Genomic DNA, 7,500 nt, shown 5'->3' with positions numbered 1-7,500 from the left:
ACGGCGCCGGGTCCAGGGCGCCGGGTCCAGCCCGTCCCGGGGCGGGGACAGGTGGTGTCGTCCGTCCCCGCCCCCGTAACCTGCTCTGAAGCATCCGCTTCCCGCCGCGGTTCGCCCTCCACCCCCCCGCCGCACACGCAGCTGCCGCTTCCCGCCGCCTCTGCCCCCCGCCCCGGGATCAACCACCCGCCGGGTCCAGCCGGTCCCGGTCCCGGGAACCTGCTCCCGGGGCCAGCCGGAGCCACGCCCCCTCCTCTGACGCTTCCAGCTGCCGCCTCCCCTCCCACCCCCCAAACTCACACTGGCCCTCGCCGGCCCGCCCACCCGCCTACCTGCTTGCCCGCCGCCGCTGGGTGGCGTGCCGGACACTCTCGCACACAGGTACACAGACAGGGACACAGGGACACAGGCACTCAGGCACACAGGGACACAGGGACACAGGGACACAAGGACACAGGGACACAGGCACTCAGGCACTCAGGCACTCAGGGACACAGGGACACAGGGACACAGGCACTCAGGCACTCAGGGACACAGGGACACAGGGACACAGGGACACAGGGACACAGGGACACAGGCACTCAGGCACACAGGGACACAGGTGGCGGGCCGGAGGCCTCTCTCCACTGTGTGGCAGGGGTCCAAGAGCCACCCCAGCCCAACCCAGAGGGTCTTTTGCACCTCTCTAGAGGCCACCCAGAGACCCCAGGCCGCAGCAGAAGCCTCCCCCGCATGCTCTGCAGGCTTCCGACCCACCCCAGGCCGCACCAGAAGCCTCCCCCGCAAGCTCTGCAGGCTTCCGACCCACCCCAGGCCGCAGCAGAAGCCTCTCCCGCACGCTCTGCAGGCTTCTCAGCCACCCCAGGCCGCAGCAGAAGCCTCTCCCGCACGCTCTGCAGGCTTCTCAGCCACCCCAGGCCGCACCAGAAGCCTCCCCCGCACGCTCTGCAGGCTTCTCAGCCACCCCAGGCCGCACCAGAAGCCTCTCCCGCACGCTCTTCAGGCTTCTCAGCCACCCCAGGCCGCAGCAGAAGCCTCCCCCGCACGCTCTGCAGGCTTCTCAGCCACCCCAGGCCGCAGCAGAAGCCTCTCCCGCACGCTCTGCAGGCTTCTCAGCCACCCCAGGCCGCAGCAGAAGCCTCTCCCGCACGCTCTGCAGGCTTCTCAGCCACCCCAGGCCGCACCAGAAGCCTCTCCCGCACGCTCTGCAGGCTTCTCAGCCACCCCAGGCCGCACCAGAAGCCTCTCCCGCACGCTCTGCAGGCTTCTCAGCCACCCCAGGCCGCAGCAGAAGCCTCTCCCGCACGCTCTGCAGGCTTCTCAGCCACCCCAGGCCCCAACAGAAGCCTCTCCCGCACGCTCTGCAGGCTTCCGACCCACCCCAGGCCGCAGCAGAAGCCTCTCCCGCACGCTCTGCAGGCTTCCGTCCCACCCCAGGCCGCAGCAGAAGCCTCCCCCGCACGCTCTGCAGGCTTCTCAGCCACCCCAGGCCGCACCAGAAGCCTCCCCCGCACGCTCTGCAGGCTTCTCAGCCACCCCAGGCCGCAGCAGAAGCCTCCCCCGCACGCTCTGCAGGCTTCTCAGCCACCCCAGGCCGCAGCAGAAGCCTCCCCCGCACGCTCTGCAGGCTTCTCAGCCACCCCAGGCCGCAGCAGAAGCCTCTCCCGCACGCTCTGCAGGCTTCTCAGCCACCCCAGGCCCCAACAGAAGCCTCTCCCGCACGCTCTGCAGGCTTCCGACCCACCCCAGGCCGCAGCAGAAGCCTCTCCCGCACGCTCTGCAGGCTTCCGTCCCACCCCAGGCCGCAGCAGAAGCCTCCCCCGCACGCTCTGCAGGCTTCTCAGCCACCCCAGGCCGCACCAGAAGCCTCCCCCGCACGCTCTGCAGGCTTCTCAGCCACCCCAGGCCGCAGCAGAAGCCTCCCCCGCACGCTCTGCAGGCTTCTCAGCCACCCCAGGCCGCAGCAGAAGCCTCCCCCGCACGCTCTGCAGGCTTCTCAGCCACCCCAGGCCCCAACAGAAGCCTCTCCCGCACGCTCTGCAGGCCTCCGACCCACCCCAGGCCGCACCAGAAGCCTCCCCCGCACGCTCTGTAGGCTTCTGACCCACCCCAGGCCCCAACAGAAGCCTCCCCCGCACGCTCTGCAGGCTTCTCAGCCACCCCAGGCCGCAGCAGAAGCCTCTCCCGCACGCTCTGCAGGCTTCTCAGCCACCCCAGGCCGCAGCAGAAGCCTCTCCCGCACGCTCTGCAGGCTTCTCAGCCACCCCAGGCCGCAGCAGAAGCCTCTCCCGCACGCTCTGCAGGCTTCTCAGCCACCCCAGGCCGCACCAGAAGCCTCTCCCGCACGCTCTGCAGGCTTCCGACCCACCCCAGGCCGCACCAGAAGCCTCCCCCGCACGCTCTGCAGGCTTCTCCGCCACCACAGGCCGCACCAGAGGATCTTTTGCACCTCTCTGGACGCCACCCAGAGACTCCAGGCCGCACCAGAGGCCCCCCCCCCAACCATTTACAGGCTGCAGTGCCAGCCTAGGCCCCGCTGGCAGCCTCCCTTGTCTGCTTTGGAAGGCCTCCCATCCACTCCAGACCTGCCTGGAGGCCTCCCTCGACTGCTCCCGGGGCCCTCGAAGCCACCCTAGGCCTTTCTGGAGGACCTGCTCGACCGCTCGGGCGGCTTCTGACGCACCCTCGGCCATCCGGCGCCCAGCAGCTCCCAGGGCCAGGCACCGGCCTCCCCCTCCGGCCGCCCCTGGGGCCGGGGGTGGCTCGGACTCGGCGCCCCCAACGTGTCGTCCCGTCCCCCCCCCGCCCCGCACCGCCGAACATTCGCTGCAGCCGAGGGCTTGCCGCTCGACGCCTACCCCACCCGCCCAGCCCCCCGCTGCGGCCCGGCGCTGCCCCCGGCCGCTGCGCCCCGCCTCTCCTCGCTCCCCCCACCCGGCAACCGGCCGCCGGGCACGGCAAGTCCCAGGGCAGGGAACAGGTGCTGCCGGGACCCCGTGCTGGCTGCCGGCTTCCCGGGGCTGCCCCGGGCACGGACAGGTCGCCCCCCCCGCCCCGGCGAATGTTCACCGAACCGGCTGCCGGCTGCCTTCGAGCACCCCCCGCCCCCCGCCACTATCGTCCCCCCCCGCCCCCCCTCCGCCTCCGCTGCCGCTTCTCCCCGCACCGCCTCCACTGCCTCCCCCCGCCGCCAGCGAACGAGTCGCCGGATCCGTAGGGTGCCGGGAGCCCGAACGGCGAGCGGCTCCGGCTGCTGCCGGGACCGCGGGGCTTCGAGCCGGTCCGGCCGCGGCCGGGATCCGGGGCCGGACGATGGCTTCCCGGGCCGGTCCCGGTCGCCTCCCGGGTGACGTTCACCGAAGCGGCTGACGGCTGTCTTCGAGCCCCCCCCCCCCCTCCGCCTCCGCGGCCGCTTCTGCCCGCACCCCCTCCACTGCCTCCCCCCGCCGCCCGCGAACGAGTCGCCGGATCTGTAGGGTGCCGGGAGCACGAACGGCGAGCGGCTCCGGCTGCTGCCGGGACCGCGGGGATTCGAGCCGGTCCGGCCGCGGCCGGGACCCCGTGCCGGAAGCCGGCATCCCGGGACGGCCCCGGGACGGCCCCGGTCGCCGGCCGGGTGACGTTCAGCGAAGCGGCTGCCGCCAGTCTTTGGGCCTCCCCCGTGCCGGGGCCGCGGGGATTCGAGCCGGTCCGGCCGCGGCCGGGATCCCGGGCCGGACGATGGCTTCCCGGGCCGGTCCCGGTCGCCTCCCGGGTGACGTTCACCGAAGCGGCTGCCGGCTGTCTTCGAGCCCCCCCCCCCCCTCCGCCTCCGCTGCCGCTTCTGCCCGCACCCCCTCCACTGCCTCCCCCCGCCGCCCGCGAACGAGTCGCCGGATCTGTAGGGTGCCGGGAGCCCGAACGGCGAGCGGCTCCGGCTGCTGCCGGGACCGCGGGGATTCGAGCCGGTCCGGCCGCGGCCGGGACCCCGTGCCGGAAGCCGGCATCCCCGGACAGCCCCGGGACGGCCCCGGTCGCCGGCCGGGTGACGTTCACCGAAGCGGCTGCCGGCTGTCTTCGAGCCCCCCCCCCTCCGCCTCCGCTGCCGCTTCTGCCCGCACCCCCTCCACTGCCTCCCCCCGCCGCCCGCGAACGAGTCGCCGGATCTGTAGGGTGCCGGGAGCCCGAACGGCGAGCGGCTCCGGCTGCTGCCGGGACCGCGGGGATTCGAGCCGGTCCGGCCGCGGCCGGGACCCCGTGCCGGAAGCCGGCATCCCGGGACGGCCCCGGGACGGCCCCGGTCGCCGGCCGGGTGACGTTCAGCGAAGCGGCTGCCGCCAGTCTTTGGGCCTCCCCCGTGCCGGGGCCGCGGGGCTTCGAGCCGGTCCGGCCGCGGCCGGGATCCGGGGCCGGACGATGGCTTCCCGGGCCGGTCCCGGTCGCCTCCCGGGTGACGTTCACCGAAGCGGCTGACGGCTGTCTTCGAGCCCCCCCCCCCCCTCCGCCTCCGCTGCCGCTTCTGCCCGCACCCCCTCCACTGCCTCCCCCCGCCGCCCGCGAACGAGTCGCCGGATCTGTAGGGTGCCGGGAGCCCGAACGGCGAGCGGCTCCGGCTGCTGCCGGGACCGCGGGGATTCGAGCCGCTCCGGCCGCGGCCGGGACCCCGTGCCGGAAGCCGGCATCCCGGGACGGCCCCGGGACGGCCCCGGTCGCCGGCCGGGTGACGTTCAGCGAAGCGGCTGCCGCCAGTCTTTGGGCCTCCCCCGTGCCGGGGCCGCGGGGATTCGAGCCGGTCCGGCCGCGGCCGGGATCCCGGGCCGGACGATGGCTTCCCGGGCCGGTCCCGGTCGCCTCCCGGGTGACGTTCACCGAAGCGGCTGACGGCTGTCTTCGAGCCCCCCCCCCCCCTCCGCCTCCGTGGCCGCTTCTGCCCGCACCCCCTCCACTGCCTCCCCCCGCCGCCCGCGAACGAGTCGCCGGATCTGTAGGGTGCCGGGAGCCCGAACGGCGAGCGGCTCCGGCTGCTGCCGGGACCGCGGGGATTCGAGCCGGTCCGGCCGCGGCCGGGACCCCGTGCCGGAAGCCGGCATCCCCGGACAGCCCCGGGACGGCCCCGGTCGCCGGCCGGGTGACGTTCACCGAAGCGGCTGCCGGCTGTCTTCGAGCCCCCCCCCCCTCCGCCTCCGCTGCCGCTTCTGCCCGCACCCCCTCCACTGCCTCCCCCCGCCGCCGGCGAACGAGTCGGCGGATCCGTAGGGTGCCGGGAGCCCGAACGGCGAGCGGCTCCGGCTGCTGCCGGGACCGCGGGGATTCGAGCCGGTCCGGCCGCGGCCGGGACCCCGTGCCGGAAGCCGGCATCCCGGGACGGCCCCGGGACGGCCCCGGTCGCCGGCCGGGTGACGTTCAGCGAAGCGGCTGCCGCCAGTCTTTGGGCCTCCCCCGTGCCGGGGCCGCGGGGCTTCGAGCCGGTCCGGCCGCGGCCGGGATCCGGGGCCGGACGATGGCTTCCCGGGCCGGTCCCGGTCGCCTCCCGGGTGACGTTCACCGAAGCGGCTGACGGCTGTCTTCGAGCCCCCCCCCCCCCTCCGCCTCCGCGGCCGCTTCTGCCCGCACCCCCTCCACTGCCTCCCCCCGCCGCCCGCGAACGAGTCGCCGGATCTGTAGGGTGCCGGGAGCCCGAACGGCGAGCGGCTCCGGCTGCTGCCGGGACCGCGGGGATTCGAGCCGGTCCGGCCGCGGCCGGGACCCCGTGCCGGAAGCCGGCATCCCCGGACAGCCCCGGGACGGCCCCGGTCGCCGGCCGGGTGACGTTCTCCGAAGCGGCTGCCGGCTGTCTTCGAGCCCCCCCCCCCCCTCCGCCTCCGCTGCCGCTTCTGCCCGCACCTCCTTCACTGCCTCCCCCCGCCGCCGGCGAACGAGTCGGCGGATCCGTAGGGTGCCGGGAGCCCGAACGGCGAGCGGCTCCGGCTGCTGCCGGGACCGCGGGGATTCGAGCCGCTCCGGCCGCGGCCGGGACCCCCGTGCCGGATGCCGGCATCCCGGGACGGCCCCGGGACGGCCCCGGTCGCCGGCCGGGTGACGTTCAGCGAAGCGGCTGCCGCCAGTCTTTGGGCCTCCCCCGTGCCGGGGCCGCGGGGCTTCGAGTCGGTCCGGCCGCGGCTGGGACCCCGTGCCTGTCGCAGGCTTCCCGGGACGGCCCCGGAACGGCCGCGGTCGCCGGCCGGGTGACGTTCACCGAGGCGACTGCCGGCTGTCTTCGAGCCCCCCCCCCCCCTGCCGGAGCCGCGGGGATACGAGCCGGTCCGGCCGCGGCCGGGACCCCCGTGCCGGAAGCCGGCATCCCGGGACGGCCCCGGGACGGCCCCGATCGCCTCCTGGGTGACGTTCACCGAAGCGGCTGCCGGCTGTCTTCGAGCCCCCCCCCCCTCCGCCTCCGCTGCCGCTTCTCCCCGCACCCCCTCCACTGCCTCCCCCCGCCGCCCGCGAACGAGTCGCCGGATCTGTAGGGGGCCGGGAGCCCGAGGCGGCGAGCGGCTCCGGCTGCTGCCGGGACCGCGAGGCTTCGAGCCGGTCCGGCCGCGGCCGGGATCTCGTGCCGAACGTCGTCTTCCCGGGACGGTCCCGGGAGGGCCCCAGTCTCCTCCCGGGTGACGTTCACCGAAGCGGCTGCCGGCTGTCTTCGAGCCCCCACCCCTGCCGTGGCCGCGGGGATTCGCCCCGGTCCGGCAGCTGACGGTTCCCTGTGTCGGACGCCGGCTTCCCGGGACTGCCCCGGGACAGCCCCGGTCGCCTCCCGGGTGACGTTCACCGAAGCTGCTGCCGCCTGTCTTTGTCCCCCCCCCCCCGTGCTCTCCCTCAGGCGGGAGGTAGACGTGCTCTCCCTCGGCGAGTAGACGTGCTCTCTCTCGGCGAGTAGACGTGCTCTCCCTCGGCGAGTAGACGTGCTCTCCCTCGGCGAGTAGACGTGCTCTCCCTCGGCGAGTAGACGTGCTCTCCCTGGGCGAGTAGACGTGCTCTCCCTGGGCGAGTAGACGTGCTCTCCCTCGGCGAGTAGACGTGCTCTCCCTCGGCGAGTAGACTGCTCTCCCTGGGCGAGTAGACGTGCTCTCCCTGGGCGAGTAGACGTGCTCTCCCTGGGCGAGTAGACGTGCTCTCCCTGGGCGAGTAGACGTGCTCTCCCTGGGCGAGTAGACGTGCTCTCCCTGGGCGAGTAGACGTGCTCTCCCTGGGCGAGTAGACGTGCTCTCCCTGGGCGAGTAGACGTGCTCTCCCTGGGCGAGTAGACGTGCTCTCCCTGGGCGAGTAGACGTGCTCTCCCTCGGCGAGTAGACGTGCTCTCCCTCGGCGAGTAGACGTGCTCTCCCTCGGCGAGTAGACGTGCTCTCCGCGGAGATCGCGCTTGTCGCCAAGGGGTCGCTGTTGCGCTCTGCCTCCGCCTACGTCATCGTACAAGCCGGCGTGATTTCTGCGACCTGCCGCTGGGCGGAGGTCGGCTGGTTGTGCGCTCGCGGAGCTGACGGC

Source organism: Melanerpes formicivorus, unplaced genomic scaffold (genome assembly GCF_026170545.1).
Source record: "Melanerpes formicivorus ecotype bairdi unplaced genomic scaffold, bMelFor1.0.p_v2 SCAF_352, whole genome shotgun sequence".
In the NCBI taxonomy this organism is placed as follows: Eukaryota; Metazoa; Chordata; class Aves; order Piciformes; family Picidae; genus Melanerpes; species Melanerpes formicivorus.
The sequence above is the reverse complement of the archived record's forward strand: the minus strand, read 5'-3'. Positions refer to the sequence as shown.